Raw genomic sequence first — 20113 nt, 5'->3', positions numbered from 1 at the left:
CTCCGTCTAATCAAGACACCCTCTCCATTCCCACTGCATCCAGACTTGCTGTTATTCAGTTGGTGTAAATAATCACCCCTGGCCCTAACTTCCTGCCACCCCCCCACACCAAACCCCAACCACCATCCCTCTGAACTCCACTGAACAGCAGGCCCGGGGTCATCAGAAGCTCCGCCTGCATAAAGCTTATCATTGCTCAGATTATTCTTGTGAACCTTGGTAGCAACAACGTTACTGAATACATTTCCAGGAAAACAGGACAATTGGCCCCAGGACAATGTACTGGGAAAAGCTCTGGTTTCTTTACTCTCCTATCAACTCTCACAAAATGAGTGCTGGGACACTGGTCCATTCGCAGGAGATTTAAAATGTTCCAGGGTGAATGTAACACAGAGAAACTGGAATCACGAGAAACACTCAGCAGGTAAGGAACAGCTGTGGGGAAGGGAAAAAAGTTAGCAATTTGGTTTCCAAACCTTTCATCAGAATGGATTCAAACATCATCCAATTCTTAGTGGAAAATCTTGGGTTGTTCTCCATGGAGTGGTAGGGACTGAGGGAAGATCGGATGGAGGTTTATAAGATTACGATAGGCACAGATAGAGTAGACAGGGAACATACTTTCGCTGGTTAGAAATGTCTAATACCAGAGGACATGCAATGAAGGTGTGAGGGAGTAGTTGCAAAGGAAATGTTAGGGTAAGTTTTTCTACTCAGAGAGGTGTGGATGCCTGGAATGCATTGTCTGTTATGGTGGTGGAAGCCAACACATTGGAGGCTATTAAGAGATGTTTAGGTAGGCACATGGGTGTGAGGAAGATTGAGAAGATATGGACATTGTGTACGTAGGTGTCATTATTTTTTTTGGGGTGGGGGTTGATTTACTTTTTATCTGGTTTGGCACACCATTGTGGCCGATGCGCCTGTTCCTGTGATGTACTGTTCCATGTTCTGTTCTATCTTCAGCATCTTGAGTTTCCCTTTGACTCCCACTGGCAGATAGACAGTTGACAGTGAGGGGGAATTTCCAAAAGTGAATTGAATTCTGAAACCCCGGTCTATTTCTACTGGGGCAAACACAAAATAGTGTATTAATCACAGCCACTCCCTGCGAGGGATGGAATGTGAACTCATTCTCTGCTTTGTGTCCAAAGGAACTTCAGAACCAAACATCTGAGCACAGAACAGAAATACTCGCTCAACATCTCATAAACCCGGACAACTTGATCCCCTGATTCATTTTATCTGGGTGAAAACATGTGTGATGTCCCAGGATCCAACCTCAGTGGGTCAAAGCCCCCACCGAGAGCCTCGCACATCTTTTCCACATCTCACACAGAGTGTTTCCACATCTCACACTCAGAAACTCACGCTACAATATCCAGTCCCCGGAGACGTCTGCTTCACCGCGGAAGCAGGGACATCCAGCCGCATCTGTGAAAGCACCAACGTAGACCGAAGCCCAAACACTACCAGTTCCATATTCCTGGAGCCCCCATCGCAGGATTATATCTCAAGCACCAACCCTCCCAGGGCTCTTTGCTGGCGGTAATATGTGGCAGTGTCTCAGCTAATCCCAGTTCTAAAATTTACCCTCCGACATCAACCCATGACAGAACTGGAGCCTGATGATCCTTTGTCTGGACGGGGATCAGACGGAAAACATAGGCCTTGGGTTACAAAGAGGGTTTTGTTACATTTCAACTCAGTTACATTGAGCACATTTGCTCATTATTTTATTCTTGAGTGCAGTATAGCCCAGCTCAATTAGCTGGCACTTTCCCCATAGTGTAACAGGAACAAAGTGTTTTAAATATAAAATTGAAAATATAGCACTGGAAACTGAGCACTGGAGATTTTTTTGTTCTTTCGATGCCCAAAACACTGACTGACTATAAGATGTTTGACACACTGAACAGAATTGCACAAATGCAATCCCTACAATCATTAGTTGTTTCTTCATTCCAACACAGACATCATCCATCCGGCACAGTTAATGCTCAAAGCATCCTCGTATCAGCACCGGCTGCTGAGGCCACTCTCTCTCCGCTGAGAGTCAGTAACCAGAGAGCAATAAAGATGTTCAACTCTCCTTGCAGCTCTGGTGAGCTGTTGCCCTGGCGACGGAGGAAGTGGCTCGCAAAGGTAACCGAGAAAGGAAATAACACACGCAATGTGACATGATCTGAGTTTCATTCTAGCAAAGATGAACTGAACATTCAGCCATTTTGTAACGATGAAACTAAAATTCCAGCGGTTGTATTGACCCTGTCGAGGTGCATTCAGCTAATCTCCTGCTAGTTCCAACTCTGCAGAACTTCCAGCTGCGCAGACGCTGGTCCAAAATAAAAGCACGTTGTTGGATACGATCCGTCTGCAACAGGTGTCGATTATGTGTAGATGTTTCAACTGAGATTCAGAGAGCCCTTACAGCACAGGCAGGACTATTAACCCATCCAGTCTGTGCCATGTTCGGTGTGGTCCAATCCCCCTGCACCCAGACCATAGCCCTCTATATCTCCCTCATCCATGCACCTACCCAAACATCTCTCAAATACTACAATTCAACCTTCATTGCTCATTCGGCTGGGAGCTGTTTCCACATTCGCACCACCCTCTGAATGAAGTAGTTCCCCCTCAGATTCCCCTTAAATGTGTCACTTTTTGCCCTAAATCCATGACCTCAACCGACCTGATGGGCAAACGCCTACCTGCATTCATGCTATTTATACTACAATACTTTTGTATATCTCCAGCAGGGGCTTCCAACCTGGGATCTCTTTAAGACACTGTCTGACTCTTCTGCTACCTTAAAGTAATTATGGATCTGTGTTCCAATGTCAATTTGTTTTGTCCCACATCCCAGACCTCCTACCACTCAATCAGTAAATCATAGCCTCGTTTTCCCTGCCAAAATGTAACACCCCTCACTTATCTGTATTAAATTCCATCTGATAGTTTTCAATCCAATTTCCCAGTTCCACACAACTCTGTTTCCCAAGAGACTTCAATCATTCCAAAGCAATGTGCTAAAAAGCTAGAAATGAAATAAAACCTCAACAGGTAATCAGTCGAAAGATAATTTTTCCGGTCTACCACCCTGTGTTGGAATGGCTTTGAACAATTTCTGATTTGATTTCAGGTCTCCAGCATCTTGAGTGTTTTTTTAATTTCCAGCTGCTCACAGGCAGGTGAGAATAAGTAGGAATTTCCAAACACGGAGAGAATACTGAACCCGATGTAGATAACCAACGATGAAAACACTGGATAACTCATTCCAGGTTCTCATTCGCTCTGTGTATTGAGATTAACTCTCAGGTCCCTTCGATCAAACTCCCAACCCTGGGCAACGAACCCTGGTGTATGTGGCTAGGCATCAAGGGCTTTACAGAATAAATAAGGGGAAAATATCCTTAACCGTACTAGTAACGTTCCCTCCCTGGTGCTCTAAACATTCTTCGAGGCACAACACAAACCAGACACGAAAATTACTCCCTGTGAGCTGAGCAGTCAATGTCTGTAATAGCAGACGTAATACGGACTCTGCAGGGGTGCCGGGCCAGAAGACATCCAGGCTGAGCTCGCATACAGTCTGCACATCAGCGCATTGATGTCTTCACAGCCATCGCCAACACTTCACTCATCCAGGCTGCTGTTCCCTCATGCTTCAAATCAGCCACCATCATCCCTGTACCGAAGAGCTCTCCACACTCAGAACAAAACGACTACTGCCCAGTGGACTTGACGCCCATCAGCATTAAGTGCTTTGAACGCCTGATAACGGCACATATCAAAAACTCCGATCCTTGCTCACTGGGCACTCACCAATAAACTTACCGACAGAATCTCTCCAGGGCAGATGCCATAACGTTTGTCATTCCTCTTGGCCTGACACACATAGAAAACAGGGACACTTGTGTCAGAATGCTGTTTCTGAATTTCAGTTCGGCATGTGACACCATTGTCCCACAGACTTTGGTGAACAAATTACTTCTCAGCCATCTAATTACACCACTGCGCAACTGGATGCTAGGCTTCCCAGCCACCAGACCGCAGACAGTCAGATTGCACAACCGCTCGTCCCTTCCCATTATCCTGAACTCGGCTGTGAGCTGAGCCCATTGTGTACACTCTGCTCACACGTGTCTGTTTAGCCAAACACCCAATAGCCACATTGAAAAATAAAATCACCGATGGCACTGTGCAATGAGGCTCATCAGTAACAATAACGATATGTCAGACAGAGAAAACAGTCACATAACCTCTTTCCCAATGTCAGCAAGACAAAGGAGATGGTTATCGACTTCATTCTCCCTCTTGATTTTATAAACATACAATGTCACCCAAATTCTCCTGTGCTCCGTGGAATGAAGATCCAGCTCGGCCAGCCTCTCCCTATAACTAGGCCCTCTAGTCCAGGTAGCATCCTCAATAATCTCTTCTGCACCCTCTCCAGATTGATAATATCTGTCCTACAATAGGGTGAACACAACTGTACAGATTGCTTGGTGTATCCTCACTAGCTATTTATATAACTGCAATATAATGTCTGTAATCCAAAACTCAATGCCTGACTGATGAAGGCCAGCATGATTAAAGCCTTCTTTTCCACCCTCTATACTTGCACATCCGCTTTCAGAGAACTTTACCCTTGTAATCCCAGCTCGCTCTGTTCCACATCACTCGGTGACCCTCCATTCAGCATAACAGGACCACGATGGTTTCATTGTCCAAAATGCACCATCTTTTACTTGTCCAAGTTGAAAACCATTTGCAATTTCTCAGTCTATCTCCATAACTGACTAACATCTCTTTGAAATGCATTATAACATGTTGCAATATCAACAAGACTCCCTAACTTAGTAGCAGACTTGCTAACCGTGCCATGTACATTCATAAACAAGTCAATGTCATGAGTAATGTATCTCAATACCGACACACGCTTCATCGTCGTCACAAGCCTTCATTCACTAAATCCATCATCAGTTATCATCCTGTGTTCTCTGACATCGAGCCGGGTCAAAATTGTTATCTCTTTCTAAAACATCAAAATACTTGGCAGGCTAGGTTCCACTGGTTGGTATAATTGGTGATTTCCCCACAACCAAAGTCCAAACTCTCCGATCACCCTTTTCGCTTCAATCTGAGGAAATTCCAACCCAGCTGACCAACCTAGAGTAGAGCCCGTATACCGCCAGTTCTATAATCTCAGAGACTCCATTCCAATGTTGTAACCCGCACAGACTACCCTGGGACGCTTTGCTGCCGGCGATGTGCCGTGATTTCCCTGATGCACAAATTAAGATGGAACGGGTACCTAACGACGCTCTTCCTGGGCCGGGGCTCAGGCTGGTTCACCGGTCTGTAGATTGTGAGAGGATGCGGATGCACCCACTTATCCCCAGCAGCTAACTGGAGCTCATTTGTTCTCTATCTTATTCCTGAGTGGGATCCTGCTCAGCACGGTGGCTGCTATGTCTTCCTCAGGGTAGCTGGAACGAAATGCTTTCAATGTAACATTGTAAAATATAAGATATTGGGAAGTCAGGCTACATCTGTGAATGGAGAAATGGCGGAAGACCCAGTTTGAGATCTGGGGCCGTCCAAGATGCTGAAGATCTGCTGAGCGACTCCAGTATTTTCTCTTCTTTCTTTACATTTCCTGCAACAATAGTATTTTCTCTCTATTTTAACGCACGGATATTAAAATTGCAAAATGCTTGGGACACCCCAAAACTGTTCAACAGGTTTGTGGAAATTCAATCACCACCCCCACCAATTGGTTGGATATCAGTTCATTCCGACCCTGCTGTAATACATTCCATACAGTCAATGCTCACAGCATCCTTTCCTCCCACTATCATTACTGACACACCCATCACACTTCTCACAAGCCTCTATTTGCTCAATCCATCTTCAATCATCGCCCTCCGCTTACTGTCATCGAGCTCGGTCAAAATAGTTATGTATTTGTAAAACTAAAAAATGTTTGACAGACCTGACATCTCACTGGCTGGGGTAGTCAGTGATTTCCCCACAACCAACGTCCAATTGCCCCGATCTTCAGCGTCACTGCAGACTGTAGGCATTTCAATTCCAGCTGTAGAATTACCAATATACTGTCCGTTCCACATTCTCAGAGACTCCATCCCAATATTATAACCTGCACAAGCACTGCCCACTGACGCTTTGGCATCAGCGATTTGCCGTGGTGTTGCTGGCAGTTCCGATTCACAAACTAAGGAGAAATGAACCTGATGGTCCATCTTACTTTAAGACTCTTGCAAAAGTACATTGTCTTTTTTCCTTTCTCTCTGTTTTACTGCACAGATATTGTCTGACTGCAAAACGTTTGGGGATCCCAAAACTGTTCAACGGAATAGTGTAATGCCAGACCCACCCCCACCGATTTGTTAGTTCTCAGTTCATTCCTACTCTTGTGTAATACATCCCATACAGTCAATGCTCACAGCATCGTTTCCTCCCACTATCATTCTGTTGCAGTTGCTCCTGAGGGCACTGTCTCTACGCTAAGAAGCGGTGACCACAGAGTGATAAAAATGTGCAGCACTTCTTGCAGCTCCGCAGGGCTGTTACCCTGGAAACGGAGGAAGTGGCTCGCCAAAAATAATCGAGAAAGGAAACAACAAACTCAATATAATATGCTCTGAGTTTCAATTGTGACAAAAGTTAGCACTGCAGCCATTTTGTAACAGTGAAACTAGAATTTATTGACTTAATGGTTGTGTTTACCCTGCCTCGTGCTGTGTTCAATTAAACATGTCGAGGAACCAACTAGAGAGCAGGCTATTCTGGACTGGGTTTTGAGCAATGAGGAAGGGTTAATTAGCAATCTTGTCGTGAGAGGCCCCTTGGGTAAGAGTGACCATAATATGGTGGAATTCTTCATTAAGATGGAGAGTGACATAGTTAATTCAGAAACAAAGGTTCTGAACTTAAAGAGGGGTAACTTTGAAGGTATGAGACATGAATTAGCTAAGATAGACTGGCAAATGACACTTAAAGGATTGACAGTGGATATGCAATGGCAAGCATTTAAAGGTTGCATGGATGAACTACAACAATTGTTCATCCCAGTTTGGCAAAAGAATAAATCAAGGAAGGTAGTGCACCCGTGGCTGACAAGAGAAATTAGGGTTAGTATCAATTCCAAAGAAGAAGCATACAAATTAGCCAGAGAAAGTGGCTCACCTGAGGACTGGGAGAAATTTAGAGTTCAGCAGAGGAGGACAAAGGGCTTAATTAGGAAAGGGAAAAAAGATTATGAGAGAAAACTGGCAGGGAACATAAAAACGGACTGTAAAAGCTTTTATAGATATGTAAAAAGGAAAAGACTGGTAAAGACAAATGTAGGTCCCCTGCAGACAGAAACAGGTGAATTGATTATGGGGAGCAAGGACATGGCAGACCAATTGAATAATTACTTTGGTTCTGTCTTCACTAAGGAGGACATAAATAATCTTCCAGAAATAGTAGGGGACAGAGGGTCCAGTGAGATGGAGGAACTGAGCGAAATACGTGTTAGTCGGGATGTGGTGTTAGGTAAATTGAAGGGATTGAAGGCAAATAAATCCCCAGGGCCAGATGGTCTGCATCCTAGAGTGCTTAAGGAAGTAGCCCAAGAAATAGTGGATGCATTAGTGATAATTTTTCAAAACTCATTAGATTCTGGACTAGTTCCTGAGGATTGGAGGGTGGCTAATGTAACTCCACTTTTTGAAAAAGGAGGGAGAGAGAAACCGGGGAATTATAGACCGGTTAGCCTAACGTCGGTGGTGGGGAAACTGCTGGAGTCAGTTATCAAGGATGTGATAACAGCACATTTGGAAAGCGGTGAAATGATCGGACAAAGTCAGCATGGATTTGTGAAGGGAAAATCATGTCTGACGAATCTCATAGAATTTTTTGAGGATGTAACTAGTAGAGTGGATAGGGGAGAACCAGTGGATGTGGTATATTTGGATTTTCAGAAGGCTTTTGACAAGGTCCCACACAGGAGATTAGTGTGCAAACTTAAAGCACACAGTATTCGGGGTAAGGTATTGGTGTGGGTGGAGAATTGGTTAGCAGACAGGAAGCAAAGAGTGGGAATAAACGGGACCTTTTCAGAATGGCAGGCGGTGACTAGTGGGGTACCGCAAGGCTCAGTGCTGGGACCCCAGTTGTTTACAATATATATTAATGACTTGGATGAGGGAATTAAATGCAGCATCTCCAAGTTTGCGAATGACATGAAGCTGGGTGGCAGTGTTAGCTGTGAGGAGGATGCTAAGAGGATGCAGGGTGACTTGGATAGGTTGGGTGAGTTCATGGCAGATGCAATTTAATGTGGATAAATGTGAAGTTATCCACTTTGGTGGCAAAAATAGGAAAACAGATTATTATCTGAATGGTGGCCAATTAGGAAAAAGGGAGGTGCAAGGAGACCTGGGTGTCATTATACACCAGTCATTGAAAGTGGGCATGCAGGTACAGCAGGCGGTGAAAAAGGCGAATGGTATGCTGGCATTTATAGCGAGAGGACTCGAGTACAGGAGCAGGGAGATACTACTGCAGTTGTACAAGGCCTTGGTGAGACCACACCTGGAGTATTGTGTGCAGTTTTGGTCCCCTAATCTGAGGAAAGACATCCTTGCCGTAGAGGGAGTGCAAAGAAGGTTCACCAGATTGATTCCTGGGATGGCAGGAATTTCATATGAAGAAAGACTGGATGAACTGGGCTTGTACTCGTTGGAATTTAGAAGATTGAGGGGGGTTCTGATTGAAACGTATAAGATCCTAAAGGGATTGGACAGGCTAGATGCAGGAAGATTGTTCCCGACGTTGGGGAAGTCCAGAACGAGGGGCCACAGTTTGAGGATAGAGGGGAAGCCTTTTAGGACCGAGATTAGGAAAAACTTCTTCACACAGAGAGTGGTGAATCTGTGGAATTCTCTGCCACAGGAAACAGTTGAGGCCAGTTCATTGGCTATATTTAAGAGGGAGTTAGATATGGCTCTTGTGGCTACGGGGGTCAGGGGGTATGGAGGGAAGGCTGGGGCAGGGTTCTGAGTTGGATGATCAGCCATGATCATAATAAATGGTGGTGCAGGCTCGAAGGGCCGAATGGCCTACTCCTGCACCTATTTTCTATGTTTCTATGTTAAACATCAATTAACCGAACAAAACACAGCTCCTTGTAAGCTCAGTGAGGTAAAAATGCAGTACAATACTTCAGAATGAGACAAGGCTTAGAAGAAAGATGGTTGACATATATCAGTGACGTGGTGAGATACAGGCTGGACAGATTTTGAATAAAATGGCACGGAATGGTCAAATAGAACTAGCTGGGAGAAGGGATCAATGACAATCACTGATGGTCCTCCAGCTTTACACAGATACTGAATTAATAGTACATACTATATATATATAATCCTAAAATGTCAAAGCTATAGCAAACAACAAGAACGTTCGCATGCACCCTTTGCCCCTGAACGCACCACAGAAAGTATCCCATCCGGATACTTCACAACTTCCTACGGCTACTGCTCTGCGTTTGACTGCAGGAAGGAGCAGATAACTGTGGTCACAGCTGAGCGCGCCACAGAAACTAGCCTCCTTTCCATGGACTCTCTATATACTTCCCGCTGCCTCAGTGAATCAGGAAACATAATCGAAGATTCCCAGAACCCTAGACATTCTCAATTTCAACCACCCATCGGATTGAAGATTGAAAGGAAACAGAAAGCACACCACCAGGCTGAAGGACGGCTTCCATTCTATTGTAATGAGTCAACTGAATATTTCTCAGCACGGTACGATGTAACTCCATGTGAATCTGCATCATATGTTTACCTGCAGTACACTTTCTCTGTACCCATAAAGCTTTGTTAAACTCTGTTAATGTTTTACCTAATATACTAGGGGTGACTGATAAGTTCGTGTGGTCTAAGGTAGAAGGAAATGAATTATTAACTTCAAACTTTCTGCATGATCACTCAAAGAGTTGACCTGCGCATGCCTGTAACGAGAGCTGTATAACTCATCCCCGTCTACCCTAGGCCACGAACTTATCAATCAAACATGCTGTCGGCACTTTCTGGAGGTCCAAGATCCGTATGCTCCACGACCAACAGTCTAAGTGTGTAAAATAGGAGGGGGCTATGTTGAAAAATTAAAGTGCTAAGTTTTCTAAAATTGTCTCCTCCTATCTTAGGCCACGAACTTATCAATCACGCCTGGTGCTCTTGTATTGATCAGTGTGGGTGGTATGCAAGACAAGATTTTCACTGTACGGCGGTATATGACAATAATAAACCATTCCCCATTTAATTGTGTGGAAATATTACACAGACTAAGCTTCAGCTCTGGAACTTCGGGAGGGCGATTTCACCGAAGTGTACAAATTTTTGAGGAAGAGACAAATGGAAAAGGCCTAATTATCGCATGAAAACGGTTATATACTCGGAAATGTTCGCTGCGCTTCGGCGGGTCGTAACTGTGGAATGGAGTCAAGAAAAAAATTGCCCACACAAAAAGAGGGAACGTCACAAATTCGATCTCACTGCCCTGTCTGAACTGACGAAAGATAAAACTACTCATAGACACGGAGCAGTGTCCCGCAAATGCGATTACTCCGTTTAACCTCCGGCTGCAAGAACACAACAGGCCGAATGGCCGCTTCCCGTGCCCTGAATTATCTAAAACAGTTATTGACCCCAGGCATCGTACCAGGAGAAGTTTGGATCTGATACCGCGCGGGGTGATGGAGGTACAACTCAACGGATGAGTGCAGTCCCGGCATCAGCACCTTACCCTTTCTTCGGGCTAAAGCAGCAGGGACTGAGCGACGGCTCATCTCAGACGGTTCGGTGTGAAGGCCACACAGCCCGGATCGACCCCGGCAGGTTCTCTCCGGGAACCCAGACCGATCCCCAGTTCGGGTGAGTTAACGGGATTCGAACATGCCCGCTCGGAACGGCCTCAAATCCTCACCGATGGGAACTTGATGTACTAACCTCGCAGACAACAATCCTTCCCCCGTCTCCCCGCGACGTTCCGCTTCAACACAGAACGGAAAGGCAGCCACCCAACATCCGAAACTGAGCATGCGCAATGTGAGCTCCGCGTCTTCAGAGCCGGGGCGGGGGTTTTGTAGGCAGAGTAAAGAGATTAGAAGGGACAGCACAGAGCATAGGGTCGTTCAAAAATTTAAAAAAAAATAATAATAGCAGTAAACCGATCCCCCATTTTAATTTTGTGGAAATATTAGACAACCTTGTTTGTAGCTTTGAAAAGTGTACACATTTTTGAGACACACAGATCAATGGAAAAGGCTTAATTATCCCATACATACTGTCGTACATTGGAGAACATTAGATGCACCGCAGCTCGTAACATTGAAATGAGTCAAGAAAAAAAAAATGCCCACCCACAGCGAAAGGACGTGAGAGATCTGGATCTCATAGCCTTGTCTGAACGGAAGAAAGATTGAAATGCACAACCACGAGAAACGAACCCGCAGATGCCGCAGATCTGCGGTAAAATGAGAAAATGGAGCGGGATCGAGTGACGTGCTGAAGGTCTCCCTCCTAAACCGGTGAGTCTGCTCCTCACCCCTCATACGCTGCATGACCCACCTGCCGCATTTTCCACATTATTTCATATTTACACCAGTTACATTTTTAAATTATTCCTCCGTACCTTTCCCCTTTCTCCTTCCTTAGGGCATTGATTTATGGGTTCAGTCCCCATACCAGTCCACCATACAGTTTACACCCAGACAGGAAATGTGCAGGTTCCAATCAAATCAGTCCAATGTTTACAAACACTAACTTCTAATCGCATTCCCCCGGGCTCACTGGACAGTGAAAGTTTACCTTCACCAAGTGAGACACAGCAGGAGGTGGCCATTCAGCCCATCGAGCGATCAACAAGATGGCGACTGCGCTCCCATCTCAGCCACATGTTTCTGTCCAATCCTCATTTCCTCGATCCCTTCGGTCTCCACACATCTGCCGGCCTCTGTTTTATGTGAGGATGATCATGAACCTTTACTGCCTTCTGTGGTGGGGATTTACACTCACTCACCATCCTCGAAGTGGAGACATTTCCCTTCATCTCAGTCCCGGACAGCCCCTTTTTCCATTGGTTCAACCGCTAATGATGCTGTGCATTTCAATGTGTTCACTCCTTCATCCTCGGTTCTCTAAATTAAAGGCTTATCGCGCTTGATCTTTCTTCACATGATGACCCGACCACTCCAGGGATCAGTCTGGCGAATCTTCATTGCATTCCCTATCACAAATACTCTCTAACCTCTTTGTTAATCCTCTATAAAATGAAAACTTACAAAATTCTTGAGAAACTCGGCAGGTCAGGTAGTACCTACGGAAAAGAGTAAACAGATACATTTCGGACCGAGCCCCTTCTTTAGGACTCAGACTGAAGAGGGGAGATGCCTAAATTAAAAGGTAGTGGGTGCGCAAAGAGGCCTTCTGGAAGGGGATAAGGAAAATCAGGTGGGTGGGAAAGTGCTGGAGAAGAAAGAATCTGAAAGGAGAAGAGAATGGACAATAGGAGAAAGTGATGGAGAAGGGGGCCCAGGGCTTACAAACAATCAAGTTTAGGAACAATTCTTAAAGTCTTAAGATTCAGATGGCAAAGTAAAACAGATGATGGGAGAGAGATTTGTAATCCACATAGAGGTACGCAGAGAGAAGGCGATACGAAGAATCACAGGTTCCACGCTGGTAAGTGAAATAACAATCGTTGAAGATCTTGTCCGTTGAATCGTTCCGAAATCTACTTAGAGAAATCACCAGGTGACAGTCACAAGAGTATCGTCTTCACTTAACACCCTGATTCCAGGTAAAGAGCCAACAAAAGTGATACCACAGGTTACTCCAGGAAATCCACACAAATGGATTATACGAAGAGACAGTCACACATCAATTGTGCACTGCGTGCCGATAATCAATCCAATCTTTTGGGCATCAGAGAGTTCCAAACCATAGCAGTGACAAGCTGAAGTTCCAACAGTCAGTCAGTGTCTGTCTCTGTCTCTGTCTCTGTCTCTCTGTCTCTCTCTCTCTCTCTCTCTCTCTCTCTCTCTCTGTCTCTCTCTGTCTCTCTGTCTCTCTGTCTCTCTCTCTCTCTCTCTCTCTCTCTCTCTCTCGTCCGCAGCCGGCTGCTGCAGCCTGTGACTGACGTCATAGTCCCGCCTTACTCAGGCGCTCTTAAAGTAACACTCACAGTACTCTGGTAACAGGAGAATGTGACGGGGGGAGGAGTGCAGAGGGTATTAGTAGGAGGTGAGAAGAAGTAAAAGGTCAGAGTGTAGAATAGGGAAAGGGGAGAGGTTAAAATTTTGATCATCGGAAGGAGAAATCAGTATTTCTCCCGTTGGGGTCATCTACTGTATCCGTTGCTCCTGGTGTGGCCTCCTGTGTATCAGTGAAACCCGACGTAGACTGGAGACTGCTTCGTCAAAAAAAGAGGGATCTCCCTGTGGCCACCCATTTTAATTCCACTTCCCATTCCCATTCCGACATGTCAGTCCATGACCTCCTCTGCTGCCGCGATGGGGGCGGACTCAGGTTGAAGGAACAACACTTCATACTGTATTCCGTTTGGGCAGTCTTCAAGCTGTCGCCATGAACTTCGATTTTTCGAATTTCCGGTAACTGCCCACCCCCTCCCTCACCATTCCCCATTATCTGTTTACCTGCCCATAACCTCCCTCTGGTGCTCCTCCCCCTTCATTTCTATCCATGGTTTCTACCCCTCTCATATCAGATTACCCCTTCCCCAGCCCTTTATCTCTTTCACCAATCAACTTTCTAGATCTTTGCTTCACCAATCGCCTGCGACCTTGTACTACTTCCTCCACTCCCCCACCATTATTTATTCTGACTTCTCTCCTTCCATTTCAGTCCTGAAGAACGGCCTCAGCCTGAATCGTCAACAGTTGACTATTGCCCAGAGATGCCGCCTGACCTGCTCAGTTTCTCCAACACGCTGTGTCTGTTGCTTTCGGAAAAAAAATACTAATAAACATCCAACTAAACTAATCTTTTTTGCCTACACAGTGTCTATATTCTTCCATTTCCTTCACTTCAATCTGCCTGTGTAACTGGTTCTTCAAGGCCTCTAATGTATCTGCATCTACCATTACCCAAACAGCACATTCCAGCTACTCACAGTTCTCTGCGTGGAAGAGCTTCTCCCTCACATCGCTTTTAAAATCACCCGTTTTCACCTCAAATGCATGGTCTCTTGTTTAAGACATCTCAAACCTGGGAAAAAGATACTGTCTGTCTCCTCTATCTATAAGTATCCTACTCCTACATTCCTTCTGCGAGTATAGCAACAGCCTGCAGGGCTCCAGAGGAAAAAAAAATGGGTTTGTCCAAACTCTCGTTATAGCTCAAGTCCTCTAATCCGGAGAATATCCTGGCAAAACTCTTCTGCACCCTCTCCTAAGCCCCTACATCCTTCCTAGAATGGGGTGACCAGAAGTGTATGAAATACTCCAGCTGAGGCCGAATACTGCTTTATAAAGCTGCAACATAACTTCCTGACTTTGGAACTCAATGCTTTGACTAATAAAGGTAAGCATACCATTTGCCTTCTTAGCCACTCTATCAATCTGTGTGGCCACTTTCAGGGAGCGATGAACTTAGACTCCAAGATGCTTCTGATCATCGACATTATCCAGGATCTTTCATTTAACAGTGTACTGTCCCTTTAATTTCGACCTGCTGAGTTGCCAACATGATCATTATTAATCAAATTTCTCTGAGTTGTCTCATGTCATGTTGAATTTATTGCCAAGTGCACAAGTACGGGAAGGTACAGGGACAGAGAAACACTGACTTGCAGCAGCAGCACAGGAAACTACATGCAGATAACACACAGAACATCAATTATACAATTTTCTGTCATTAATAATATAGAAATATAGGCTTTATGTCATTAACAATCCACAAATATGAATTTTTATTTCATTAGCTGAGTACAAATACACATTTTATGTCATGATTAATATATAAATATGCATTTTGTGTCAACAACAGACTTGGAAATGCTGAATTTTGTCCCTCAGCCAAATTGTTGACACAGTTTGGGAACAACTGGTCTCCAAGCACCGGTCCTTAAGTTACAACACACACACTGGGACATCCTGCAGGCCCAAGAACTGTCTGGTTATACCTTCTCCTTAAACACACAGACAGCAGGAACAGGACCAGGCCACTCGGCCACTCCAGTCCGTCCTGTCATTCAATAAAATGTGTGGCCGATCTACCCGTGTTCTCCAAAACCACTCCAATCCACTTTGCCCGGATTTTTGGCCCCACTTGCAGGTCAGTAGTTTGCCAGTATTTGCCCCCAGTGTGGTAAATCCCTCTGCTCGCCACCACCATGGACTCAGACATTTCCACAGATGAGCCCCTCCTGTCCCCGCCGGGACAAACATCCTGTCCGCCCCCTCTCACACCACCTTCATCCCCGCTCTCCCTCCTTCTGTCGGGATCCCTCCGTCCCCAGGGAGTGATGTTGGAATCCTTTGTGGAAATGAGGAATGGGCTGGCAAATTTGGACAAAGTGCTGACGGTTCTGGAGCTCGGTATGTTAAAACAGCACAGTGAACTGAAAATCGCATTGAAGCATTGTAGCTGTAACAATATTATATAACATAGACACAGAAGATAGAATAGTATAGCACAGGGACAGACCCTTCGGGCAACAATGTACACAACTCTCTGGAAGGCAGGTAAAGTAGTAATCAAATGGCCATCTATAGTAATCCATTATGCATTCAATATATCCATATTCTTCTATTTTCCTCACATTCATGTGCTGATCTAAGAGTCTCTTAAAAATTCTTATTGTATCCGCTTCTACCATCACAAAAGCATTCATTCTTGGCGCCCCCAGATTGTGTAAACGTACTTGTCTTTTACACAGACGTTGCCTTTCTTCTCTGGACTCGCTCCCTCTCACATTAACTACATATTCTATGGTATTATATATTTCAGCCACTCAACAAAGATCCTGTCTACCTACTCTATTTATGCCTCTCATGGTCTTATAACCCTCTATCAAATTTCACCTCACACTCTCCCGCTCCAGAGAAAACCACTCAAGTTTGTACAACCACATGCCCTACAATCTGGGCAATATCCTTGTAAACCTCTTCTGCATTCTCTCCAAAGCCTCAACATCCTTCCTAGAGTCAGATAACCAGAACAGTTTGCGATACTCCAGGTGTGGCCTGACTAGAGATTTATCAGTTGCAACATAACTCCCTGACTTTTGAACTCAATACCTCGAGTAATAAGATCAGGCATTCCATATGCGTTCGTAATCACCTAATGAACCTGCATAGCCAATTTCAGTGAGCTTTGATCTGAATCACAACATCGTTCTGCTTATCAGCCCCTGTTAAGTGTCTTGCATTTAACAGTCTACTGTCTCTTTTTATTTGACCTACCGAGGTGCGACACTTCACGTTTGCCTGGAATAACTCCATCTGCCATTTCTCTGCCCATATTGCAGTTAATCTACAGTACGTCCCGCTGTATTGTACGCCAGTCATCTGTGCTATCCACACCGGTGTACATTTTCAGCCAGATCGGTTAAATATATCTGAATCTGTGGAACAGCTGGAATAGTTCCCTTCGACCACCACCCTCTGTCTTCAATGGGCAAGCCAGTTCTAAATCCAATTCACCACTGATCCCATGTACCTTACCTTCCGGGTGAGCCTCCCATGTGTGACCTTGCGAAATGCCTTTCTGAGATGTGTTGAAATAACAATCATAGCTCTACCTTCATCAATCATCGTCATCACCTTATCAATAAAATCAATCAATGTTGTAAGACACAATTTTCCCCACAGAAGGCCATGCTGGCTCTCCCTAATTAGACAAATACTCTTCGTTACCTTCCCTGCCGACGACGTGCGACTTACCGGTCTATAGTGTCCAGGATTATCCCTGATTTCCTTCCTGAACAAAGGAGCAACATTAGCTTCTCACCAGTCCTCCAGGACCTCGCCTGTGGCTATGGAGGATACAAAGATATTGCTCAAGGCCCTAGCAGTCTCTTCAATTTCCTATCAATTACCTGGGGGTATATTCTATCAGGTATGAGGGAGTTATCCAACTTATTGCTATTTAAGTTACCCAGCATTGCCTCCTCCTATACTTCCAAATGTCTCAGCATTTTAATACTCTTGCCAATGATCTCCATATCCTCCACGTCCTTCTCTTTGTTAAATATTGATTAAACGAACTCATTATGGACCTCAGCCACATCCTTCACACCCAAGCAAGTGTTCCCCCCACGCCTCCCCACCAGCCACTTTAGCCTTGTGTGGTCCCACTTCCTCCTTGTTATCCTCTTCTCCTGATGTATGTACACAATTCCTTGGGATTCTCTTTAATCCCACTAACCAAAGACTTTTCGTGGCCTCTCCTGGCTTTCTTAACTCCCCTCCTAAGTTCTTTTCTGGCTTCTTTATAATCCTGCAAGTCCCCGTTTGATGCTAGCTTCCTCAGTTTTATCTACTTTTCCTGTTTATTCTGCACTACATTCATGATCTCCCTCGACATCCACGGTTCTCTTACTTTGCTATCCTTGTCCTTCCTTCTGACTGGAACATACCTGTCCTGTACTCTGTGTAGTTAGACTTCAAACACACTCCACATGTCCGGTATTGACTTGCCCAAAAACAACTGATTCTACTTAACTGTCTCTAATTCCTGCACGATGCTCTGGTAATGTAACCTGCTCCGCTTTAATAGTCTTTCACAAGCTCCATGCTTGTCCTTATCTGTAGCTATCGTAAAACTTCAGCAGTTGTGGCAACTGTGTTGTCTGAAAGATAGGTCAGCCGGCCAGGTTCATTGCCCAACGCCAGATAGAGTACAGCTTCTGCTCTTGTTGGACAATATACATATTAATTTCAGAAACCCACCCGAATGTCCCATCTAAACCACTTGCACTAACAAGTTGCCAGCTTATATTCCTTTTATTGCTATGATATAGGTGATCATGGTCTTTCTATGATAATGAGTGTTCGGCAATTTTTGCAACAGGAGTGCTTTACCATTGCCTTCTCCCAGACAATATCTTTACAAGACAGATGACACCGATCATTGTCAATACTCTTCTGTGATTGCGTACTACAAACAAATTTACTGGATGCACCTCAAGACAGGGTTAAAACAACCACTGGAATTTAAGTTTTCCCATTACAGATGGGCTGAGAACTCAGTATTCATCTTCGTCATAATGAAACTCAGAGCATGTGAGGTTGTTCCTGATTTCCTAAATTCAGTTAGTTCTGCTGAGACACTTCCTCCATCACCAGGGTAACAGCCCGCCAGAGCTGCAAAGAGTGTTAAACGTTTCTGTCACTCTCTGGTCACTGCCCCTCAGCAGAGAGACAGTGTTTTCTGGAGGTGGTGTTGAGGCGGGGATGTGTTGGGCATTTACTGTATGGAATATTGTATATGATGCCTGTGTTGGAATGAAGAGTTAAATACTGAATGCGGAGATTGCATTTATGCAAAACTCTTCAGGATGCCACAAACATCTTGAATTCAGTCAATATTTGTCCATCAAAAACCAAAAAAAAAAACTGTACTGAGTTTCTGGTGACTTATTTTCAATTTTACATTAAAAGCATTTTGTTATTGTTTCACTATGGAAATGTCGCACGAAATGCGCTGCTCCAGATCCCACTCGGCAATAACATAATGAACAAATGTGCCAAACTTACCTGCTGGAGACAAATTAAAATATATTCCCACCTGCTGGTGAGCACAGCCCAGGATCCCCGCCCAGTTAACGCATCACCAGGTTCCAGTGCTGTTATGGGATGGAGGGGAGTGTTAATTTTAGAACTGAGAATAGCCAAGATGCTGCAGCATATTACCGACAGGAAAGAGTCCCGGGAATGTTGGTGCTTGGGCTATAATCCTGTGATGGGACTTCAGAAATGCGGAACTGGCAGTGTTTGGGCTTTGTCTTTGGCCCAGGTTTGTGTTTCTGCAGATGAGGCTGGATGTTCCTCCTTCTGCAATGAAGCAGAGTTTCCAGTCAGGTGGGTGGAGATTGGTTGTAAGGCATGAGCTGTAACGAGTGTTTGAACATACTCTGTGCTGTAGTAGAATTAACTTAAATTAAGTGTTCTACACAAGTCCATGTCCCAGGAAACTTAAATCATTCCACTGTAAAACCTGGATTGTTTCCGCAGAGTGGTGCAGGCTGGGGTGAGACTCGATAGAGGTTTATAAGATTATGAAAAGCATAGCTAAAGTAGATAGACAATATCTTTCCCCCAGGGTTGAAATGTCTAATGCCGGACCGCATGCATTTAAATTAGTTGGGGTATTTTCAAAGGAGATGTGAGGGGCAAGTTTTTTTTCCCCATAGAGAGTGGAGTGGCTGGAATATGCAGCCTGGGGGGTGGTAGAGGCAGATATATTGGGGACTTGTAAGAGATGTTTAGATTGGCTCGTGAATGTCAGGGAAATGGAAGGATTGTAGGCATTGTGCAGGCAGAAAGAATTATTTTAGTTGGATATTTGATTACTAATTTAATTGGTTCGGCACAACACTTGGGCCGAAGGGCCTGTTCCTGAGCTGTGCTGCTCTATGTTCTGTGTCTGTTGCCGAGAGGTTTCGGGGTAAAGGAGTGAGTGGGAACAGCAGGTCAGCCGGAGCCCAGTGTGGGGAATGTGAGATCACCCACTTCAGTAGGAGAAACAGTAACACTGAATGTGGTTTAAATGGTGAGGGACTGAGGTGCAGTAGGTAGGAAAGGAGGTCAAAGATACATTGAATATATTGCAAAAGTTATTGGGTATACGTTGGCCCATCTCTGACACTTCATCCCTTTTCCTGATCTCCCTGTCTCCATCTCTGGAGACAGATTGTCAACCGACATCTTCTATAAACCTCCTGATTCCCATGATAATCACGACCATACCTCTTCCCAACTTAGCACCTGCAAAATGCTCTTCCCGTTCCTCAGTTTCAATGCTTCCGCTGCATCTGTTCCAGGGTGTGGCTGTCCTCCCTCCGCTATTGATGCTTTCTT

The 20113-nt window shown here is 44.8% G+C and overlaps 1 protein-coding gene across 7 annotated transcripts in view; it reads right to left on the bottom strand.

Annotated features, from left to right (window-relative positions):
* LOC140208188 (NACHT, LRR and PYD domains-containing protein 3-like) overlaps positions 1–11097 on the bottom strand; it is a 44651-nt gene extending 33554 nt beyond the window's left edge. For 5 of the 7 annotated variants that reach the window (XM_072276683.1, XM_072276685.1, XM_072276679.1 and 2 more), the window contains exon 1: positions 10816–11097. The gene's annotated coding sequence lies outside the window, so the exon portion shown is untranslated. Of the gene's footprint in view, positions 1–5998; positions 6374–10815 lie in introns of those variants that run through there. The other 2 variants (XM_072276681.1, XM_072276682.1) reach the window with 2 other exon arrangements.
* Positions 11098–20113: the final 9016 nt, after the last annotated feature.

Source organism: Mobula birostris, chromosome 13 (genome assembly GCF_030028105.1).
Source record: "Mobula birostris isolate sMobBir1 chromosome 13, sMobBir1.hap1, whole genome shotgun sequence".
Taxonomy (NCBI): domain Eukaryota; kingdom Metazoa; phylum Chordata; class Chondrichthyes; order Myliobatiformes; family Myliobatidae; genus Mobula; species Mobula birostris.
This window is presented reverse-complemented; position numbering and strand designations above follow the sequence as displayed.